The sequence below is a fragment of the Anolis sagrei genome, chromosome 1 (genome assembly GCF_037176765.1).
Source record: "Anolis sagrei isolate rAnoSag1 chromosome 1, rAnoSag1.mat, whole genome shotgun sequence".
Classification (NCBI taxonomy): Eukaryota; Metazoa; Chordata; class Lepidosauria; order Squamata; family Dactyloidae; genus Anolis; species Anolis sagrei.
The window spans coordinates 161617192-161641991 of record NC_090021.1 but is presented as its reverse complement, the minus strand read 5'-3'; the positions used below and the strand labels follow the sequence as shown (position 1 = coordinate 161641991).

General features: G+C 44.2%; 1 protein-coding gene across 1 annotated transcript in view; it reads right to left on the bottom strand.

Annotated features, from left to right (window-relative positions):
* The window catches only part of SH3BP4 (SH3 domain binding protein 4), a 90212-nt gene extending 86210 nt beyond the window's left edge, over positions 1-4002 (bottom strand). Inside the window, exon 1 of the mRNA XM_060783772.2 lies at positions 3820-4002. The gene's annotated coding sequence lies outside the window, so the exon portion shown is untranslated. The remainder of the gene's footprint in view (positions 1-3819) is intronic.
* Positions 4003-24800: the final 20798 nt, after the last annotated feature.

Here is a 24800-nt window from a genome sequence, read left to right as displayed (position 1 = left end):
ACCATGAGTTGGTGCTGTTCTTGCTGCTGTTTTGTCTTTAAGGGCCCTTCCAGACATTTGATCCCAGGTTTTCTGTTTATTCCTGATTATCTGCCAGTGCGGACTCATATAATCCAGTTTAAAGCAGAAAACATGGGATCAGATCCTGAGATATAGGACCTGCCTGGAAGGGCCCTCAGTCATTTCATCTCTGAGGTGGAGAGTGCGTGACTTGCCTAGGCACAGAGTGGATCCCTATGGCCATCAAAGATTCAAACCCTAGCCTCCAGAGCAGGGGTCCTCAAACTTTTTAAACAGAGGGCGAGGTCACAGCCCCTTAAATTGTTGATTATAATTCGAAGAAAAAAAAACCATGAATGAATTCCTACGCACACTGCACATATCTTATCTGTAATGCAAAAAAACACACTTAAAAACAATACAATAATTCAAATGAAGAACAAGTTTAACAAATATGAACTTGGCAAAAGTGTGATAGCTGGGACCCAATGCTGGTTGCGCGACGCAGGTCAGAATTAAAGAAATGAAGACTTACGTATTTGAACATATTTGCATATGATATCTGGATAGCCTTAAGCACTATGCTTGGCTGTTTGTTGTCCTTTCTGGCAAACTATCTTGCCACAACTCTGTTGCACCCGTGTCTCTCACTCGCTGTGTTGTCTCGGTATTGGGTCCCAGCTATCATACTTTTGCCATAAACTTATTAGTATTTCAATGGGGAGTGTGGGCCTGTTTTTGGCTGATGAGATAGGATTGTTATTGTGTGCTTTCAAGTTGTTTCAGACTTAGGTTGACCCTGAGTAAGGGCCAGGTAAATGACCTTGGAGGGCCGTATCCAGCCCCTAGGCCAGGGGTCCTCAAACTTTTTAAACAGAGGGCCAGATCACAGCCCCTCAAACTGTTGGAGGGGCGGATTATAATTTAAAAAAACATGACTGAATTCCTATGCACACTGAACATATCTTATTTGTAGTGAAAAAACACTATAATAATTAAAATGAAGAACAATTGTAACAAACATAAACTTATTGGTATTTCAATGGGAAATGTGGGACTGCTTGTTGTTGTTGTTGTTGTTGTGTGCTTTCAAGTAATTTCAGACTTAAGTTGACCCTGAGCGAGGGCCAGGCAATGACCTTGGAGGGCTGTATCCACCCCTCGGGCCTTAGTTTGAGGACCCCTGCCCTAGGCCATAGTTTGGGGACCCCTGCTCCAGAGGCACAGCCAAAAGGCACTATCCCATGCTGGCTGTCAGAATGTATCAGGGCATCCTCCCAGTTCTAGGGATGTTGAATGGATTGATCTGCTTCAATGCGTGTGCCTTCAAGTTCCCTTAGGCAAGGAAATCCTCTGAGTGCTTTTGCCCAGCACATGGACAAGGCATTATTTTACCTAATAAATAAAAAAGCAGCCAGACTAAAATGATGAAAGATCTGGAGACCATAAATCGCTATGAATAGTGTCTTAAAAGAGCTGTGGATATTTAGGCTGAAGAAGAGGAAGCTGAGAGGAGACATGATTGCCAGGAATTTCATAAAGAAGAGGGAACTGGCTTGCTTTCCGCTGCCTTAGAGACTAGGACTGGGTTCAAACTACAGGAAAGGAGATTCCACCTGAACTTGAGGAAGAACGTCCTGTGAGAGCTATGTAACAGTGGAACTCTCTGCTTTGCAGTGTGGTGAGGGCTCCTTCTTTGGAGGCTTTTAAACAGAGGCTAGGTGGCCATCTGTCAGGGGTTTTTGATTGTGCTTTTCCTGCTGGGCAGAGAGTTGGATTGGATGGCCCTTGGGGTCTCTTCCAACCTTATGATCCTCCTCCTTCCTAGTGTTTGCCCCACAAATTCACAGGGTCCGCTAGGGGCTCTTCCACACAGCCAGGCATGTAGCTTCACCCCCCCCCCCCCCCAAATTCTCATGGTGGTCCGTGAGAAGGCCTTACTGGTACATTATTTAAACTGTTATGTTTATTAATATCATGATCTGATCACCATGCTCAATATATCTCATGTGTATTGGGGTAACGATACAAAAGGTTTGCTAAGGTAGACCCTCTTTCACCCAGACTCAGCCCCACCCCAAGAATCAAACTCACCCCCCCCCCCCCCCCCGAATCAAAATCCTGGCTACGGGCCTGCACACAGCCCTATATCCCAGAATATCAAGGCAGAAAATCCCACAATATCTGCTTTGAACTGGGTTATCTGAGTCCACACTCCCATATATTCCAGTTCAAAGCAGAAATTGTGTGGTGTGGAAGGGGCTTAGGTTCCAACCCAATGATCCTAACCCAAGCCAGTGACAACAAGTCTCGCTCTGAGTGTCTCCATATGCAAAACCCGACCAATAACCCTCCAAAATCTCGCAGGGAACCAGGGTTTCCCGCCTGCTCTTCTCCCATTGAAAGCCTCCAAATGGACCAAGAAAAAGCCATGGGATACGTTTGCAAAGGAATGCAGTTTGGACTGCGCTATATGGAGCCCCCGGTGGCGCAGTGGGTTAAACCGCTGAGCTGCTGAACTTGTTGACCAAAAGGTTGTAGGTTCAAATCCGGGGAGTGGTGTGAGCTTCCGCTGTCAGCCCCAACTTCTGCCAACCTAGCAGTTCGAAAACATGCAAATGTGAGTAGATCAATAGGTACCTTACCTCCAGCAGGAAGGTAAGGGTGTTCATAGAATCATAGAATCAAAGAGTTGGAAGAGACCTCATGGGCCATCCAGTCCAACCCCCTGCCAAGAAGCAGGAATATTGCATTCAAATCACCCCTGACAGATGGCCATCCAGCCTCTGTTTAAAAGCTTCCATGCAGGTTGGCCAGCTACATGACCTTGCAGGTGTCTACGGACAATGCCGGCTCTTCGGCTTAGAAATGGAGATGAGCACCAACCCCCAGAGTCGGACACGACTGGACTTGATGTCAGGGGAAAGGTTTTACCTTATATGGTCAGTATAGACCAGGCATGGGCAAACTTCGTCCCTCCCTCCAGGTATTTTGGACTTCAACTCCCACAATTCCTAACAGCCGTGCATGGGCAAACTTCGTCCCTCCCTCCAGGTATTTTGGACTTCAACTCCCACAATTCCTAACAGCCGTGCATGGGCAAACTTCGTCCCTCCCTCCAGGTGTTTTGGACTTCAACTCCCACAATTCCTAACAGCCGTGCATGGGCAAACTTCAGCCCTCCCTCCAGGTATTTTGGACTTCAACTCCCACAATTCCCAACAGCCGTGCATGGGCAAACTTCGGCCCTCCCTCCAGGTATTTTGGACTTCAAAACACCTGGAGGGAGGACCGAAGTTTGCCCATGCCTGGCGTAGACCATATAAAGTATGTGTTTCTATGGGTCTGCACTACACTGGCCGTGGAATGAAGTCCAGGCGGCATTCTTTGGGAGGGGAGACTCCCCAGCCTGAGAAGCAGACGCCCCCAGACCTGGAGTCCAAAGAAGGGGGGGGGCACCCCTAAAGCCCCGAAGCCATGCCGAAGAGAAACGAGCCCCCCTCCCTTTCCCGTGGAAAGTCTCCACTAACTCGATACAATTACAGACCCCAGGAGCGGGGGGCCCTGGGGAGGGGAAACTAATCCGCATCAAGAAGCAACCCGCAGCAAGTCTCGGAAAGTGTGGTGGGAGTGGCTCCTTCCAACACCCGAGGCGCCTTCTCAAGGAGGCATCCAGCCAATGGATCCATTCCGCTTTGCAGGCTGGCGCTTTGGGGGGGGGGGGGGGGGCGAGGGAGAGAGAGAGAGAGAGAGAGAGGAGGCACTCAGTACTGACCCCCCCCCCCCCCCACTCCATGGGCGCCTCTCGGAGCGGCTTACCTCTCCGCTGCTCTCCAGCCGGATGTGGAGGAGTAGAAGCGCGGCCAAGGCAGATAGATCCAGCGCAGGCGGTCAGGGGGTCAAGCAGGCAGCCAACTCCGGGGCTCTCTCATCCTTTCTCTCCGCCAGGGAGGCGAGGCAAGGCAAGGCAAGGCGGGGGCGTCCCCTGGGCGGCCGCGGCAGGGACCTCCTCGCTGATGTCACGGGGGAGGGAGGGGGGGGAGGGAGGGAGAGGGGAGGGAAGGAGCAGGGGGAGGGGCCGGGAGGGGGAAGCCCGGAGGAAGAGCCCCGCCCCCTCGCCACGCCAGGGCACGCGCCCAAGGGGAGGAGAGGGAGAGCGCGCGCCCCCGATAGCCACAAGTGGGGAGCAAGGAGAACTTTCAACCTGAGGGTGGGAAGGCGGAGGGGAGGTGTGTGGGGAGAATGGCTGCCCCCTATACGGGGCAAGATAATTATAATAATAGTCTCCTTGTGGAGAGAAAAAAGCAGGTAAAAATAAAGAAACAATGTATTGTCGAAGGCTTTCATGGCCGGAATCACTGGGTTGTTGTAGGTTTTTTCGGGCTGTATGGCCATGGTCTAGAGCAGGGGTCAGGAACCTTCGGCCTTCCAGGTGTGGTGGACTTCAACTCCGACAATTCCTTGGGCCAAGGTAAGCCTTTGGGACAAATGCCGAGCCTCAAGGAATTGTGGGAGTTGAAGTCCACCACACCTGGAGGGCCGAAGGTTCCCCATGCCTGGTCTAGAGGCATTCTCTCCTGACGTTTCACCTTCATCTATGGCAAGCCTCCTCAGAGGTAGTTCTGAGGAACTAGGAAAAAGGGTTTATATTAGGCCTGGGTAACAACGGAAAAATTTGTTTCTAAAATCCATTCATTTTTTGGGGGATTTTGCGTTTCGATATTTAAAATAATTACAAAATTTTCCTTTTAAAAAGTTCGATATTTATGAAATTTCGTAAATGCTAAAAAAATAACGAATCGATTTCCGAAACAATAACGAATCGATTCGTTAATGGCAGACGCAACCGCAAAATACGCTAAAAAACCTCCAAAAACTTCTGAAGCTTCCCTCTCCCTCTGTTGTTGACTGTTGGTGTGATATTATAATTTTTTTTCACTAATTAAACCATAAAACTGGCCCAGATATGCGGAAATAATAACGAAACGACCTCAGAACAATAACGAAACGAATACAATAACGAAATATGAAGCATTTACAAAACGTCTTTAAAAATTCGTTTTTTTAAAAAATTGCTCCAGAATGGTTCGTTATCGCTTCGTAATCAACAAAATTAATGAATTATTAACAAATTACGAATTAACGAAATGAAACTGCCCAGCCCTAGTTTATATATCTGTGGAATGACCAGGGTGAGACAAATGACTCTTGTCTGCTGGAGCTAGGGTATGAATGTTTCAACTGACCACCTTGATTAGCATACAATGGGCTGACTGTGCCTGGAGCAAACTTTTGTTGAGAGGTAATTAGATGTCTACATAGGGACCACCAAACGCAGCATTGCCCAAACACGAATCAAGGAACATGAAAGGCACTGCAGACTACTTCAACCAGAGAAATCAGCCATAGCAGAGCACCTGATGAACCAACCTGGACACAGCATTTTATTTGAGAACACAGAAATGCTGGACCACTCTCACAACCACCATGTCAGACTACACAGAGAAGCCATTGAAATCCACAAGCATGTGAACAATTTCAACAGAAAGGAGGAAACCATGAAAATGAACAAAATCTGGCTACCAGTATTGAAAAACTCTAAAATTGCAGCAGCACAACAACAGAGAGGAAGCAGGCTGGGATATCTAATTACCTCTCAACAAAAGTTTGCTCCAGGCACAGTCAGCCCATTGTATGCTAATCAAGGTGGTCAGTTGAAACATTCACACCTAGCTCCAGCAGACAAGAGTCCTTTGTCTCACCCTGGTCATTCCACAGATATATAAACCCTTTCTCCTAGTTCCAACAGACCTCACTACCTCTGAGGATGCTTGCCATAGATGCAGGCAAAACGTCAGGAGGGAATGCCTCTAGACCATGGCCATATAGCCCGAAAAACCTACAACAACCCAGTGATTCCGACAATACATCCTCACCATATACGGCTCTCACAGTCAGAACTTCCTGACTGTGAGAGCCGTTCAGCAGTGGAACTCTCTGCCCTGGAGTGTGGTGGAGGCTCCTTTGGAAGCTTTTAAACAAAGGCTGGATGGCCATCTGTCAGGGGTGATTTGAATGCAATATTCCTGCTTCTTGGCAGGGGTTGGACGTGATGGCCCATGAGGTCTCTTCCAACACTTTGATTCTATGATTCTATGATTTATTTACTAGCTGTACCCGCTATGCGTTGCTGTGCCCAACCTTCCTTCCCTCCCTCTTTCCTTTCTTTCTCTCCTTTCCTCCCTCCCTTTCTTTCCTTCCTTCTCTTCATCTCCCCCCCCCCTTTTCTTTCCCTTCTCCTTCTCCCCTTTCTTCCTTCTCTACTTATTATTGGACTGCAAATCCCAGCAGTCCTCCTGATTGATTTATGTACCTATCTACCTATCTATCTCTATTTAATCCAGTGTTTCTCAACCTGGGGGTCGGGACCCCTGTTGGGGTCATGAGGGGGTGTCAGAGGGGTCGCCAAAGACCATCAGATAACATAGTATTTTCAGTTGGTCATGGGGGTTCTGTGTGGAAAGTTTGGTCCAATTGTATCGTTGGTGGGGTTGAGAATACTATTTCATTGTGGATGAACTATAAATCCCAACAACTACAACTCCCAAATGGCAAGGTCTATTTTCTCCAAACAGTGTTCACATTTGGGCATATTGAGTATTTGTGCCAAGTTTGATCCGGATCCATCATTGCTTGAGTCCACAGTGTTCTCTGGATGTAGGTGAACTACAACTCCAAAAAGCCAAGGTCAATGTCCACCAGACCTTCCCAGTATTTTCTCTTAGTCGTGGGATTTCTGTGTGCCATTTTTGATTCATTTCCATCATTGATGGAGTTCAGAAGGCTCTTTGATTTAAGGTGAACTATAAATCCCAGTAACTCCAGCATTACCAAATGACAAAATCAATCTCCCCGACCCCACCAGTATTCAAATTTTGGGCGTATCGAGTATTTGTGCCAAATTTGGTCCAGGGACTGAAAATATATTCCGCATATCAGATATTTACATTACAATTCATAACAGTAGCAAAATTACAGTTATGAAGTAGCAACAAAAATAACGTTATGGTTGGGGGTCACCACAACATGACGACCTGTATTAAGGGACCGTGGCATTAGGAAGGTTGAGAACCACTGATCTAATCTATTTATCTTATCGATCTGGAGCAGAGGTCCTCAAACTATGGCCCGGGGACCGGACACGGCCCTCCAAGGTCATTTACCCGGCCCTCGCTCAGGGTCAATCTAAGTCTGAAACGACTAGACACACAACTACAACAACAATCCTATCTCATAAGCCAAAAGCAGGCCCACACTTCCCATTAAAGTACTAATAAGCTTATATTTGTTAAAATTGTTCTTCATTTTAATTATTATATTGTTTTTAAGTGTTTTTGCACAATAAATAAGATATGTGCAGTGTGCATAGGAATTCATTCATTTTTTTTTTCAAATTATAATCCGGCCCTCCAACAGTTTGAAGGACTGTGACCTGGCCCTTTGTTTAAAAAGTTTGAGGACCTCTGATCTGGAGGATTGCTGGGAGTTGCAGTCCAGGAATAGGAAATTGGAAACATGCAGGGATTGGGATGCTCTCAGAGAGATCCAAGGAGAAGAAAACTTGCATCTTGGAAGAAGTGCATTTGGATCATCTTCTCCTAAAAGGCCTGGTCTAGGGGATGCTGGGAGCCGTAGTCCGGAAGAGAGTGAGGATATGCAGAAAAAATGAAATGCAAAGATACAGAATGGGGGACTTGTGGCTCGACAGTGGTATATGTGAAAAAGATCTTGGGGTCCTCGTGGACAACAAGTTAAACATGAGCCAACAATGTGATGCGGTGGCATTGACTTAGAGACACATAACTGTTGTAGAGCAATTTAGAATGGCTGTGGATTAGGCCCAAGCCATTGTGGATTGCCTGGTGAGAAAGGAGAAGCCAATATTGCAAAATAAATCTCACCAAGTTGAAGCAGAAGCCACCGAGATGATTTATTAGCTCCCTCCTACCCATGACTTCCTCTCACGTATTTATACATGGCCCTTACCATGTCTCCTCTCAGCCTTCTCTTCTTCAGGCTAAACATGCCCAGCTCTTTAAGCCGCTCCTCATAAGACTTGTTCTCCAGACCCTTGATCATTTTAGTCACCTTCCCCTAGATACATTCCAGTTTGTCAATATCTCTCTTGAATTGTGGTGCCCAGAATTGGACACAATATTCCAGGTGTGGTCTAACCATGACAGAAAAGAGGGGTAGCATGACTTCCCTGGATCTAGATACTATACTCCTATTGATGCAGGCCAAAATCCCATTGGCTTTTTTTGCCGCCGCATCACATTGTTGGGTCAAGATATATGAATGAGCTTACATTTTGAAATGGTTGTTGTTGTGTGTCTTCAAGTCAATTTGGACTCTTGGTGACCCTGTCCTGGGGTTTCTTTGACAGCATTTATTCAGATAATGTCCACCCTGCCTTCCTCTTTGGCGGAGAGAGCATAACTTGCCCAAGGTGACTCTGTGAGTTTCAGCGGCTGAGCAGGTTTTCCAGAGTCATAATCCAACTGTCAGACCATCACTTGAGGCTTTGTATGAATTTAACTAATGTGTAACAATTGCTGGTTATATTTATGGCCTTGCCATTTGGGGAATGGTTCCCTGGATATACAGCAATAAGAGTTCAATTATTTCTGAGTCATGTCCATTAAAGAAAAGATACCATTAACCCTAATAATTTTTATTCTGTACAAACTTAATTGTACACTTTGTAGTCTAGCTTTCTTTCAGGAAGAAACTGAAATCCAGAAGAGGTTTATGACAGTGTCAGAAAAAGAATCGGGGGTGAACATCCTTTACATTTTTGAGCAAACAGATGACAGCAATAATGTTTGATCAAGTGGGTTTCTTGCCCTCATCTGCCCCTGTTTACTTTATAGGTGCACAGTGAGTACCGTATATTCCGACATATAAGACAACTGAGTGTGTAAGACCCCCAACTTTTCCAGTTAAAATATAAAGTTTGGGATATACTCGCTGTATAAGACTGCCCCTCTTCCAACGCACACCAAATAAAAATTTAAAAAGCATCAGATTTGATTTCAATATGGTAATTTTCCTATTACCATACCTCCTTCTCTGCCTCTCAGATCTCACACATGTGCACCTGCACCGCTTCACTGCAGTCTTCAGGAGCGAGATCTGAGAGGCAGAGGAGGTGGTACGGTAATAGGATACAAGGGCGGGCCAGACAGGTAAAAGAGATGTGTTTTTCTGGGCCCAGAGCCACTCTATCCCTTTTTCCATACCCCAAGCGCCCCAGGCACCTGCAGCTTGCTCCGCCCTTCACTTACACCTTCCTGGTGAGGCGCCCCTTCACCTCACCATCGGGACCACATTAAATCCACGAATCCTGATGAATGGATTTTCTTCTACCATACTTGTACAGCGTTGCCCTTAATGCTTTCATACAGTCGCTGCATACGGCAGGGACGCGGCCACTGACATTTTTGAGCCCCCCCCCCCCAAAATATGCAGCAACCACAGATTCTCCAATCCGGATTAGAAGGTTCAGCACCCGCTCTATAAGACAACTCCCAACATAAAAGACTACTCCCAAATATAAGACGACTCCCATGCATAAGGCTACTCCAGCGTATAAGACGACTCCTGCGTATAAGACGACCCCTGACTTTTGAGAAGATTTTCTTGGGTTAAAAAGTAGTCTTATATGCCGGAATATACGGTACTCTGTTTTGATTTGTATTTCAGCAAGCAGTGTTTGCCTTACTTTTAGACAAATAAAAACCATGACAGATACCAGTGTCTTCAATATCAATGTTGACAACATTTTCAGTTAAATCTGGGGGTTTTTTTATCATTGAGTTGTCAACAGGAGCCAGGCAATGGCATAGGACAGTGACAAGCAGGATTGGCAAGATACCTTTGCTTGCCACCCATAATATTATGTAACAAAATTTGAAATTTTTTCTGTTCCTGGTTTGAAAGTGTGATTTTCTGTTTAATTGTGCAGTACTTACTTTGAAAGTAGTTGATATACTACAGAAACGTCGTTTTGTGGCTGCCCCAAACTGTGTTGAATTTGTTTGTTTATTTATTTATTTATTTACTTCAATTGTATATTGCTTTTCTCACCCCAGCGGAGGCCTCAAAGTGGTTCCCAGCAAAATTCAATGCCTCGCATACAGAAACCTAACATAACAATAATAACATATGATTATCAATTAAATCATAAACGTGACATCATTTAACATTAAAACTTGGAATTAAAAACATATCAATGTAAACAATTAAAATCACGCAATCCAACAATCGTAATCCTGGCCATTCCAAATATTCCTGACCCTTCCTTGTATTGCTCACTGCCTAAAAGATTGGTCCCACAGCGAAGTTTTGAATGCCAGGAGGGAGGTGCTGATTTAATTTAATTGTTGACGGAGTTCCAGGGCCAAGGGGCCACCACTGAAAAGGCCCTGTCTCTCATCCCCACCAACCGCACTTGCGAAGAAGGTGGGACCGAGAGCCGGGCCTCCCCAGATGATCTTAATCTCTGAGATGGTTCATAGAGGGAGATATATTCAGACAGGTGAGCTGGGCCAGAACAGTTTAGGGCAGTGGTTCGCAGCCTGTGGGTTCCCAAATGTTTTGGCCTTCAACTCTCAGAAATCCTAACAACTGGTAAACTGGCTGGGATTTCTGGGAGTTGTAGGCCAAAACACCTGGGGACCCACAGGTTGAGAACCACTGGTTTAGGGCTTTATAGGCTAAAGCAAGCACTTTGAATTGTGCTCAATAGCAGACTGGCAGCCAGTGGAGCTGGCACAACAGGGGGGTTATATCCTCCCTTGTAGCCCAAACCAATTAGTAATCTGGCTGCTGCACATTGGACCAATTGAAGCTTTCAAAAAGTCTTTAAAGGCAACCCCACGTAGAGTGCATTGCAGTAGTCCATACGGGATGCAACCAGAGCATGGAATACCGTGGCCAGGTCTGAGTTCCTAAGGTAAAGGGGGCAACTGGTGCACAAGCTTTGATTTTGCAAAAGCCCCCCTGGTCACTGGAACCTGGGGTTCCAGGCTCAGTGATGAATGTCTTTGTGAGACATTCATTGAAAAGCTAGAGCAAAATGTGCTGCAGGGTCTCCCACAAAAAGAAAGCTTTTTCAGTTTAATAGAATCATAGAATCTAAGAGTTGGAAGAGACCTCATGGGCCATCCAGTCCAACCCCCTGCCAAGAAGCAGGAATATTGCATTCAAATCACCCATGACAGATGGCCATCCAGCCTCTGTTTAAAAGTTTCCAAAGAAGCTCCTTCTTTGGAAACTTTTAAACAGAGGCTGGATGGCCATCTGTCATGGGTGATTTGAATAGATGCAGCCTCCACCACACTCCGAGGCAGAGAGTTCCACTGCTGAACGGCTCTCACAGTCAGGAAGTTCCTCCTCATGTTCAGATGGAATCTCCTTTCTTGTAGTTGAAGCCATTGTTCCTTGTCCTAATCTCCATGGAAGCAGGAAACAAGCTTACTCCCTCCTCCCTGTGGCTTCTCTCACATATTTATACATATGTGAGAGAAGCCACATATCATATCATGGCTATCATATCTCCTCTCATCCTTCTCTTCTTCAGGCAAACATGCCCAGCTCCTTAAGCCGCTCCTCATAGGGCTTGTTCTCCAGACCCTTGATCATTTTAATCACCCTCCTCTGGACACATTCCAGCTTGTCAATATCTCTCTTCAATTGTGGTACCCAGAATTGGACAGAATATTCCAGGTGTGGTCTGTCCAAAGCAGAATAGAGGGGTAGCATTACTTCCCTAGATCTAGACACTATGCTCCTATTGATGCAGGCCAAAATCCCACTGGCTTTTTTTGTCGCCACATCACATTGTTGGCTCATGTTTAACTTGTTGTCCATGAGGACTCCAAGATCTTTTTCATGCGTACTGCTCTCGAGCCAGGCATTCTGTATCTTTGCATTTCGTTTTTTCTGCCTAAGTAGGGTAATTAACTTTTCCTGTGTCTTTTATGATAGAACAAATTAGGAAATTATATTTATAACCCAGGAACAAAAATCATGTTACATAGTGTAACCACCTGGGTTGTTGTAGGTTTTTTCGGGCTATATGGCCGTGTTCTAGAGGCATTCTCTCCTGACGTTTCACCTGCATCTGTGGCAAGCATCCTCAGAGGTAGTGAGGATGCTTGCCATAGATGCAGGTGAAACATCAGGAGAGAATTACTCTAGAACATGGCAGGTGAGCTGGGGCAGCAACAACCCAGTGATTCCGGCCATGAAAGCCTTCGACTATACAGCTATCTGTATTGATATCTCTCTCACTCTCTCCTCGCCCCACCATCCAGGTTATTAGGAACAACTGTTAGTCATAGCATAAAAAGTTCACAAAGGTTAGTGTATTGGCCACTGCGTTAGGACTGGAAACACTACATGAAAATGGTGAAAAGGGGGGGGGGGGGACGGACATCATTTTAAACAACATAAGATATCCAGCTCAAGACTTTCCAGAACTTTATTTTTCAACATACTAGTTCTAACAGTCTGCATCTCCTCCAGGACCAGATAACCTAATGAGATTTAATAGCTCATTCAAAACCAATCCTCTCCGAGAGACTCTGCATTGCAACACAAATAACGTCTTGCTGTTGGCAATATCCATCACTTTCTCCTGCTGTGAAGACAACATGTAAGCCCAGAGGAGGCAAGAAACCCTCCGGGGAATGGCAGATTAGTCTCAACTGATCAAAAAGTGCTGGTGCTCCAGGCGGAGACACCTGGCTCCACTACAGCCCTGGACAAGATCACATACTATCCTAATTGCACAGGAAAGCTCTGCTGATGTTGCTGCATAGCCATCACCAGAGCAGGGGAAAACCACCCAGGGTGCTCCTCTCCCTTGGGGTGCAAAGAATTTTCTAGGTTGTTTCATGGCTGAAAAATGGGTTTCCCCAAACCTGTAGACCCATCTACACTGTGGAATTAATGCAGTTTGGCAGCAGTTGAACTGCCACGACTCAGTGCTGTATTGTGGGAGTTGTGGTTTGACAAGGCACCAACATAGCTTCCATGATCCCATTGCAATGAGCCATGGCAGCTAATTACAAACTGCATTGGTTCCACAACGTAGATGCACCCCAAGTGGAGCAGAATAACACATAGGTCACGTTTTCTATGCATTTTCACCCATGAATTATTTCAGAAAATTATTCTGGGCAATAATACATTTGTGTATGTGTGAAAATCATATATTTTTGTGAAAATTACATTTTAAATGTGTTCTGGTACGGCTGTACCAGGAACTCCAATATTATTTGCTTTGTATTAAATGTTTGCTTGCAGTCCAGGGTTTCGGAGACTCTCCAGATGGGTGGCTTCCTTTGGTTGAAGTCATGGGGCATGTCCTGTTCTAAAGGAAATTCTTTACAGGCCCAGCGTGCGACAGAACAAAATGCAAAAAAAAAAAAAAGAAAAAAAAAGATTTGTTTGGGGCCAAATTGCTAGGATTTTGTTTTGCACAAGAATCCATAAAGGCAGCTGAAATGTATGGAAATGCTGAGGTTTCTGTGTCAAACTGTTTCATACAAAGGATACTGTTTCCATAAACACATTCTGTGAAAAACCCATGCTGGTTTCTGAAATTGGGAGTGGGATGTTTGCATAATGCAGCTTCTACACAAAATCCCCACAATCTTTAGCAGGAAAACCATGTGAATTTCTATGCAGAATATTTCCTCAAAGACTGGGACACACACATACTGAGCAAAAACTACATAAATATTTTTCTTATGCATATAATTACATTTTAGACATTGCCAGGATAATATGTGCTGCCATTTTTATTCTGTTTCAGATTAAATCTACCCCATTGATTTTAGACAATAAAAACTAAAAACGGTTGATCTGAGCATGCTTATGTTATTTTATGTGGTTGCTGCACTTCTTTGCAATTTTACAATAATGTGTTTACTCTGCTTCCTTTGTCACTTTCAGTAGTTTGGCCATTGAGTAATATAGAAACATAACCAATACATTAATAAAGGTAAGCATGCAGGCAGCGGCAACAGAAAGACATTGCTTTTTAAAAAAGGGTCGGAGTGAAGAAGCAAGAGAAACTATCCAAAGTCTGAAAGTAAGGAAAAGAAAGGAAAGAAAGGTGGACGAACCCAGAGGGTGATTCTCACCAATGCTTCCTCTTCATCCTGGAAAGAAGAGACGAGCAGAGTGCCTCAGGGTCCCGTCCTGGGCCCGGTCCTGTTCAACATCTTTATTAATGACTTAGATGAAGGGCTAGAAGGCAGGATCATCAAGTTTGTAGATGACACCAAATTGGGAGGGATAGCCAATACTCCAGAAAACAGGAGCAGAATTCAAAACGATCTTGACAGATTGGAGAGATGGGCCAAAACTAACAAAATGAAGTTCAACAGAGACAAATGCAAGATAATCCACTTTGGCTGGAAAAACAAAATGCAAAGATACAGAATGGGGGACAATGCCTGGCTCGAGAGCAGTACGTGTGAAAAAGATCTTGGAGTCCTTGTGGACAAGTTAAACATGAGCCAACAATGTGATGTGGCGGCAAAAAAAGCCAATGGGATTTTGGCCTGCATCAATGGGAGCATAGTGTCTAGATCCAAAGAAGTCATGCTACCTCTCTATTCTGCTTTGGTTAGACCACACCTGGAATATTGTGACCAATTCTGGACACCACAATTCAAGAGAGATATTGACAAGCTGGAATGTGTCCAGAGGAGGGCGACTAAAATGATCAAGGGTCTGGAGAACAAGCCCTATGAGGAGCGGCTTAAGGAACTGGGCATGTTTAGCCTGAAGAAGAGAAGGCTGAGAGGAGATACGATAGCCATGTATAGATATGTGAAAGGAAGCCACAGGGAGGAGGGAGCAAGCTTGTTTTCTGCTTCTCTGGAGACTAGGACTCAAAACAATGGCTTCAAACTACAAGAAAGGAGATTCCATCTGAACATGAGGAAGAACTTTCTGACTGTGAGCGCCGTTCAGCAGTGGAACTCTCTGTCCCGGAGTGTGATGGAGGCTCCTTCTTTGGAAGCTTTTAAACAGAGTCTGGATGGCCACCTGTCAGGGGTGATTTGAATTCTTGGCAGGGGGGTCTTGGCAGGGGGTTGGACTGGATGGCCCATGAGGTCTCTTCCAACTCTTTGATTCTATGATTCTATGTGTGTCTGGAGGATGGCTCTGAGACTGCCAGTTAGCACTGTACTGTTTTGTTTTTCTCCTCCATAAGGGATGTTCTTGCTTTTGTCCCAAAGGATGGAAAAATGGGAGGTTTACAAATGGAAGATCCCTAGATTTTGAAGGTTCCTTAGAATAATAGAATCATAGAATCAAAGAGTTGGAAGAGACCTCATGGGCCATCCAGTCCAACCCCCTGCCAAGAAGCAGGAATATTGCATTCAACTCACCCCTGACAGATGGCCATCCAGCCTCAGTTTAAAAGCTTCCAAAGAAGGAGCCTCCACCACACTCCAGGGCAGAGAGTTCCACTGCTGAACGGCTCTCACAGTCAGGAAGTTCTTCCTATTGTTCAGATGGAATCTCCTCTCTTGTAGTTTGAAGCCATTGTTCCGCGTTCTAGTCTCCAAGGAAGCAGAAAACAAGCTTGTTCCCTCCTCCCTGTGGCTTCCTCTCACATATTTATACATGGCTATCATATCCCCTCTCAGCCTTCTCTTCTTCAGGCTAAACATGCCCAGTTCCCTAAGCCGCTCCTCATAGGGCTTGTTCTCCAGACCCTTGATCATTTTAGTCGCTCTCCTCTGGACACATTCCAGCTTGTCAATATCTCTCTTGAATTGTGTTGTCCAGAATTGGACACAATATTCCAGGTGTGGTCTAACCAAAGCAGAATAGAGGGGTAGCATTACTTTCCTAGATCTAGACACTATGCTCCTATTGATGCAGACCAAAATCCCATTGGCTTTTTTTGCCACCACATCACATTGGTGGCTCATGTTTAACTTGTTGTCCACGAGGACTCCAAGATCTTTTTCACACGTACTGCTCTCGAGCCAGGCATTGTCCCCCATTCTGTATCTTTGCATTTCGTTTTTTCTGCCTAAGTGGAGTATCTTGCATTTGTCACTGTTGAACTTCATTTTGTTAGTTTTGGCCCATCTCTCTAATCTGTCAAGATCGTTTTGAATCCTGCTCCTGTCCTCTGGAGTATTGGCTATCCCTCCCAATTTGGTGTTGTCTGCAAACTTGATGATCCTGCCTTCTAACCCTTCATCTAAGTCATTAATATGGATGTTGAACAGGACCGGGCCCAGGACGGAACCCTGCGGCACTCCGCTCGTCACTTCTTTCCAGGATGAAGAGGAAGCATTGGTGAGCACCCTCTGGGTTTGTCCATTTAACCAATTACAGATCCACCTCACCGTAGTTTTGCCTAGCCCACATTGGACTAGTTTCCTTGCCAGCAGGTCATGGGGGACCTTGTCGAAGGCCTTACTGAAATCCAGGTACGCTACATCCACGACATTTCCCGCATCTACCCAGCTTGTAACTCTATCGAAAAAAGAGATCAGATTAGTCTGGCATGACTTGTTTTTGATAAATCCATGTTGACTATTAGCAATGACCGCATTTGTTTCTAAGTGTTTGCAGACCACTTCCTTAACAATCTTTTCCAGAATCTTGCCTGGTATTGACGTGAGGCTGACCGGACGGTAGTTGTTTGGGTTGTCCTTTTTTCCCTTCTTGAAAATTGGGACCACATTGGCCCTCCTCCAATCTGCTGGAACTTCTCCTGTTCTCCAAGAACTCTCAAAGATGATTGCCAATGGTTCCGAAATGACTTCCGCTAGTTCCTTCAATACTCTGGGGTGTAGTTGATCTGGCCCTGGGGACTTGAACTCATTTAGAGCGGCCAAGTATTCCTGTACGACTTGTTTCCCAATTTGGAGTTGGATGTCCTCAAATCCCTCATCCACTCCGTCTTGCTGAGGTTGAAGATGACTTTCTTTTTGTGAGAAGACCGAGGCAAAGAAGGTATTAAGTAATTCTGCCTTTTCCCTATCCCCTGTCAGCATTGCCCCATCTTCTCCTCGAAGAGGCCCTATCGCCTCCTTGTTTTTCCTTTTTCTACTGACATAAGAAAAGAATCCCTTTTTATTGTTTTTAATGTCCCTGGCAAGCCTGAGCTCGTTTTGTGCTTTAGCCTTGCGGACCTTTTCCCTACAGTTGTTGGCTATTTGTTTGAATTCTTCTTTGGTGATTTCTCCCTTTTTCCAGCAAAGGCATAATCAATATGCTCCATCCCCTAATGAACATACCAAGTAACCTGTACAGTTTATAGCTGGGATTCTTCCAGTTCACCTTTTTCCTTGCTACCACATCTATCATTGTCCAGAACAGAGCCAATAGGAAGGTCGGTGGCACCCAACCGTGATGCCCTTTTGTGTCATGCCTGGACATCAAGTTGAAGGAATGTGGGACACAATTTCAGGCAAAATAAAGTACTTGAAAATACCATTGGTTTCAATGGGAGAGACAGATGTTTCACTCTTTCACATTATGTCAGTGGCGGTGACATTATGTTGGTGGCACAGTGGGTTAAACGCCTGTGCCAGCAGGACTGAAGACCGACAGGTTGTAGGTTCGAATCCGGGGAGAGTGCAGATGAGCTCCCTCTATCAACTCCAGCTCCTCATGCGAGGACATGATAGAAGCCTCCCACAAGGATGATAAAACATCAAAATCATCCGGGTGTCCCCTGGGCAACGTCATTGCAGATGGCCAATTCTCTCGCATCAGAAGCGACTTGCAGTTTCTCAAGTTACTCCTGACACGACAAAAAAAAATTATGTCAGTGGAATATAACTGAGCTTCAGTTCAGTAGGATCATACAAATCTAGAATCTGTTGCTGAAAATCAGAAAGGAAACCTAGACCTGAGAGAGGAAGCCTTGAACTGGAGAGATTCAGAGGCACAGTGTTATCACAATAAAAAGCTATTTTCCTCTCTCTTATACCCTTCCCCCTCCAAGAACACAGTGTATCCCATTAGAGGAAACAAAACTGTGACAAGAAAGCCCTTTCATTGTAAAAGGCATTAAATGGGCTTTTCTTCATTGGAGGCACACTGCTAAAATAGTGCATGATTGTACACTTTGAGTATGAAGAAGATTGTTTTCAAAATGATCACAGAAAGTGTTGGTTTAGCAACAGCAGTCAAAGACCTTCAATGAACCTTGTGTGCACGTGTTGAAGTTTATATGGAAGAAAATTAGCTCATGCAAAAGAAACAGGCTTACTATTTGCAGTCTTAAGAAAGGAATAAGTGAGACTCACCACTTCCTACTTTCCTATACACCTGATTGTTCCCCATCTTTTACTGTATGTTAAAAAAAAATCCTAATTAAGAAGGGAATATGTGAGACTCAAAGCCCTCGAGATTATGCGTGTTGAAGTTTGTGGCTCAAAGAATGCAGCCATAGTGTTTCCTTACCTCAAACAGTGCACTCAGTCAAATTACCCAACACAGATAGTTGGGAATTTGATTTGTTTGATTTTTGTTCAAAATTTTCCAAAATTTCTTCAAAGCATTGTTAGAATGAGATTTTCTAAAACTGAACACAGGAGGCAGCAAACTCATTCATGTCTACATTTCAACTAGGGCTGCTATAGAGTTGGGAAAAGCCCACTAAAAGTATGGCCTAAATCCAAGTGCTAATGTCAGTTAGAGTAAACTTACTGCATCAAGTATTGATGTTCCAAGTTCCCATTGATTGAATGAATGGGTATATTCTAATTGGGAACAACAAAACGGGTGGGCATCTACACTGTAGAATTAATGTAGTTTGACACCACTTTAGTTGTCATGACTCAATGATTTGGAACACTCTTTAGCAGATAAGGCTCAAGACCTGATAAAACTACAACTTCCATGGTCTCATAGCACCCAACTATGACCGTTAAAATGGCATCGGATTACATTAATTCTACAGTGTAAGTGCACCCTGGATTTAGGTCAATGGTACTTATGGAATCATAGCGTTGGAAGAGGCCACAAGTGTCATCCAGTCTCACCTTATTCTGCTAGGCATAAAAACACAATTAAAGCACCCCTGACAAAATGGCAATCCACTCCAAGGCAGCAGTGGATTCCAATGCTGAACAGGTCTTATTGTCAGGAAGTTCTTCCTAATGTTTAGGTGGGATCACTTTTTCTATGCTCTGAATCTATTGCTCTGTGTCCTAATTTCTGAAGCAGCAGAAAATAAATTTACTCCACCTTCTAAACGGTATTCTTGCAAACAGTGACAAGTGGAGTGCTGCAGGGTTCAGTCCTGGGCCCGGTCCTGTTCAACATCTTTATTAATGACTTAGATGAAGGGCTAGAAGGCATGATCATCAAGTTTGCAGACGACACCAAATTGGGAGGGATAGCCAATACTCCAGAGGACAGGAGCAGAATTCAAAACGATTTTGACAGATTAGAGAGATGGGCCAAAACCATCAAAATGAAGTTCAACAGGGACAAATGCAAGATACTCCACTTAGGCAGAAAAAACGAAATGCAAAGATACAGAATAGGGGACAATGCCTGGCTCAAGAACAGTACGTGTGAAAAAGATCTTGGAGTCCTCGTGGACAAGAAGTTAAACATGAGCCAACAATGTGATGTGGCGGCAAAAAAAGCCAATGGGATATTGACCTGCATCAATAGGAGCATAGTGTCTAGATCCAGGGAAGTAATGTTACCCCTCTATTCTGCTTTGGTTAGACCACACCTGGAATATTGTGTCCAATTCTGGGCACCACAATTCAAGAGAGATATTGACAAGCTGGAATGTGTCCAGAGGAGGGTGACTAAAATGATCAAGGGTCTGGAGAACAAGCCCTATGAGGAGCGGTTTAAGGAGCTAGGCATGTTTAGCCTAAAGAAGAGAAGGCTGAGAGGAGATATGATAGCCATGTATAAATATGTGAGAGGAAGCCACAGGGAGGAGGGAACAAGCTTGTTTTCTGCTTCCCTGGAGACTAGGACACGAAACAATGGCTTCAAACTACAAGAGAGGAGATTCCATCTAAACATGAGGAAGAACTTCCTGACTGTGAGAGCCGTTCAGCAGTGGAACTCTCTGCCCCGGAGTGTGGTGGAGGCGCCTTCTTTGGAGGCTTTTAAACAGAGGCTGGATAGCCATCTGTCATGGGTGATTTGAATGCAATAATCCTGCTTCTTGGCAGGGGGTTGGACTGGATGGCCCATGAGGTCTCTTCCAACTCTTTGATTCTATGATTCTATGATTTCGAATCATAGAATAGAATCACAGAGTTGGCAGAAACCAGGAGGGTCATCTAATCCAACTCCATCCTGCTATGCAGGAATATACAATCAAAGTACTATTTGATTTAAATCAAACTCTTCCCACTAATACAGAATGATAATCTACAATAATAATAATAATCATCATCATCTTTATTTATATACTGTCCTATCTCTCCGAAGGGCAGTGACAAGGAAGTTTTCTTGTATATCACTGACTGAATGAGAAGCAGCTGTATCAGTTCTCTGCGGGGTTCCTCTTCCACAGATCCCTTTGTTTTCAAAGAATTAGGCCTCATCATATCTGGCTCCTATGCTGCCTTTTAATGGCATCTAAAATCCTCTGCCTGAGGCATCTTCTTCATAGTAAGGTTACCTCTGCTTAATTCTGCCCTCAAGTCTCCAGCAAAAGCATGTCTAGACATTTCACAGATACATTCCTGGAGGAAGATTGCATGCAGCCTCTTATTATGCAGACATATATTAGATATAGAGTTAAGGAAGTACTTGGCTAAAAGACCAACTTTACTGTACAGTTTCAGGTTTCTTAGACAAGGTTTCAGTATCACCTATTTCAGATGGAGCTGTAGGGAGGTGGGGTGGGTGACAACTACAGATTGGGAGGGCTGTTGAAAGAATGGCTTAAGGAAAAGGAGAAAGGAGAAAGTCTACCAAAGCATATGGAAAGAATAGTTGGAGACTGATAATTTGAAGAGTGCATGAAGAGTGCATAAAAATAGGGGAGTGACACAATTCCACATGGCAGTACAGATTATAACCATGTGCTAGTTTTCCAGGCTAGATCAGAAGTCTCTGACATGTTGCCCAACAAATTTCCCTGCCCATTTCAAATATTTTACATTTAAAAATAATTGAAAAAGCTTTGTTGCCTGTTTCACAGCTTGAGTTGTGAAGATGCGTTTATAGCTTCACTTCACTTCACATTATTTCTTAATTAGTTGCTCTCAACCAAGGTGCTCCGAGTGACTTACAGTCTAAAATAGCATTTACACAATATAAAAACATTCAACATAAAAACATTCAACAGTGACTATTTGGCAAATTAGATCTGATTACTTAAATGCACAACCAAACAGCCAAGTCTTGAGTGCCTTTACAAAAGGTTGCAACTCCGACATTGCTCTAATGTATGGAGGCAATGAGTCCCACAGAATTGGAGCATAGGTTGAAAAAACTCTATGCCTTGTAGCTTCCAGGTGTACCTCCCCGTATAGGAGATTTTCCTGGGTGGATCGAGGTGACCACTGATGGGGAAAAGGAATGAGGCGGTCCCTAAGATATAAAGGTCCTTGGCCATTTTGAGTTCTAAATGTCAGGATCAGTATCTTGTAAGAGATCCGATGTTCTATTGGTAGCCAATGCAGTTGTTGCAGAATCGGTGTAATATGGGATCTTATAGATGATCCCGCTAACAGCATTTTGGACCATCTGAATCTTCTGGGTTGTTGACTTCAGAAGGCCGGCATATAAGGCGTTGCAATAGTCCAACCTCGTGGTGACTGTTGCGTGGATTACTGTTGCCAATGCTTCTACCGAAAGGTAGGATGCCAATTTCCTTGCCTGGCGAAGATGAAAAAAGGCCTGCTTACTTATGGCAGTGATCTGGGCCTCCATCGTCAGCAATGAGTCCAACACAACCCCAAGGCTTTTAACAGTGGCAGACGGCACCAGAGCTTCCTCATCGAAATCAGGCAGAGACTGGATTAATTCTGGCGGCTGGCTGGGCCAGAGTATCTCTGTTTTTGCAGGATTCACTTTTAGTCTGCTCGCTCGCAGCCAACTCATCACTGCTTCCAAGCACAGCCTAAAGTTCTCAGGAATCGCAGTTGTCCCAGGTTTGAGACATAAGAGTAGCTGGGTATCATCTGCATACTGGTAGCACTCTATGCCAAAGCTCCGCACCAGTCCAGCAAGTGGCCGGACGTAGATGTTAAATAACAGGGGTGAGAGGATAGCACCCTGGGGAACTCCACAGCAAAGGCAGGAGCTCTCAGAGCTTTGGCCTAACCACTCCACCCTCTGTCTCCGGTCCCAGAGAAACAAACCGGTCCCAGAGAAACAAACCTCGTACACCAGACATAGCCAATCGATGAATCAGCAAGTCATGGTCCACAGTGTCGAATGCAGCTGTGAGGTCCAAGAGTACCAATAGCGCTGATCCGCCTTGGTCTAACTGACAACGAATTTCATCAGTGATAGCTACCAAGACAGCCTCTGTCCCACGACCTGAACGAAAGCCTGATTGAAAGGGGTGGTAAATGAATGAACGGGGTGGTAAATGAACGTAAAAGGGGATGGGGGGAAGACTAAAAATGAAGACGTGTATGTGATGATTCTTGTCATTTCCAGTGTGAGAGTAGAGTTTGTCATTCTTGTGTGCCATCTAAGGTGATCTTCCTATTTGAAGAGTAAAATTAATTAATTGTAATGGTGATTTGTGGGACATTTTTGCTTTTGCTTTTCAGTGAAGTGGGTAATCTGGTGATACAAAATGCTGCGGATTGAAAAGTGTACTTTTGGGTAATGGAGCTCAGCCCCCACCTCTGCCTTTTCAACTAGATTGGTTTATTGCCTTTTAATCTACTGTATATATTCGAGTATAGGCCTAGTTTTTCAGACCTTTTTTTGGGCTGAAAATGTCCCTCTCAGCTTATACTCGAGTCAAGGCTATTTATTATTTTACTCGGTTATAAATACGTAATAAATGTATTATTATTATTACATTTATTATTTTATTTTATTATTGTTGTTATTATTACATTTATTATTTTACGCTATTTATTTTTATTGGAAGGGTACGCAAGCACATTTACATTGAAGACAGTCAGAATAGTTTAATCGGGGTTGAGCAGTCTTACAGTTTAATGTAAATATTCAGAAACATTTACCCTCCTGATGCCTCAATTAATGTAATTTTATTGGTATCTATTTTTATTTTGAAATTTACCAGTATCTGTTGCATTTCCCACCCTTGGCTTATACTCGAGTCAATCTGTTTTCCCAGTTTTTTGTGGTAAAATTAAGTGCCTCGGCTTATATTCGGGTTGGCTTATACTCGAGTATATATGGTAATTTGTTTTCCAGGGAGATAGAATTTGCATGAGTGGCCATGTCTAATGTAGCAACCATTTTATGAATTAGAAACTATCCAGTACCGCCCCATTACTGCAATGACACCCATTTTATTATTTATTTATTTATTTATTTACTGTATTTGTATTCTCAGCCAATCGGCGACTCAAGGCGGTTTCCAACAAATCAGTACATACAAAAACATAATACAGATTAAAACATTAAACAATATAAAACACCACAAAAGCAACAAAAACAACATTAGCGTCTCATTATTATCAAGCATTGTCCAGTTCCATTGTCAAATCGTTCGATTTCCTATATTAGCTACTCTGCATTTGTAAATGCTTGCTCGAATGGCCATGTTTTATCTTGTCTACGAAACGTTGAGGGAGGGAGCAGATCTGATCTCCCTTGGGAGGGTGTTCCATAGCTGAGGGGCCACCACTGAGAAGGCCCTGTCTCTCGTTCCTGCCAAACGTACTTGTGACGAAGGCGGGACCTAGAGCAGGGCCTCCCCAAACGATCTTAGAGTCCTTGATGGTTCGTAAGGGGAGACATGTTTGGACAGGTAAGTTGGGCCAGAACTGTGGTGTCCATGGAAACTTCTCTACATTCCAGATGAGGCCAAAAAGTTGGAGACCACCAGTTTAGAGACTGAAATGTCATGGCTCTTAACATATTTTCTGATCATTATCCTCTTTGATAATCTTGTGAAGGCCCTAAAGCCTTGCCCCTGAAAAGTATCATTTTCACAATTCTTTTTTTTATTAGAAAGTGATTTGAAAATAAAAAATAAAAAAATAGTTACATGGAAAGTGGGGGAATAGCACCGGGATTGTGGCGCAGCTGGCTGAGTGTCAGCTGCATTAAGATCACTCTGAGTTCGAAGCCAGCCCGGGTTGGAGTGGGTTTCCAACCAATTGTGTCTAGCCTGTTGTTGACCTTTGCAACCCGAAAGACAGTTGCATTTGTCAAGTAGGAAAATAAGGTACCACCTTAAAGGGTGGGGAGGCTAAATTAACTGATTTATGAGTCCATAAAGAAGACTCCAGCAAAGCATTCCAGCGGGGAAGCATGTGGGGAATGCGGAAGTGCTTCATCAGCATCACAGATAGACAATTAAAGCGACAGCTCCCCTGGCGGCCAGAAAAAGTTAAATAGCCTCTGTGTATGTCTGTATATGTTGTATGTTAAAATTGGCATTGCATGTTTGCCATATATGTGTACACTGCAATCCGCCCTGAGTCCCCTGCGGGGTGAGAAGGGCGGAATATAAAAGCTGTAAATAAATAATGGTGGGAGTGTAAAAAATATAAAGAAATATTGGAGAGAAATACATTCATCAACCCAAAAAATACTAA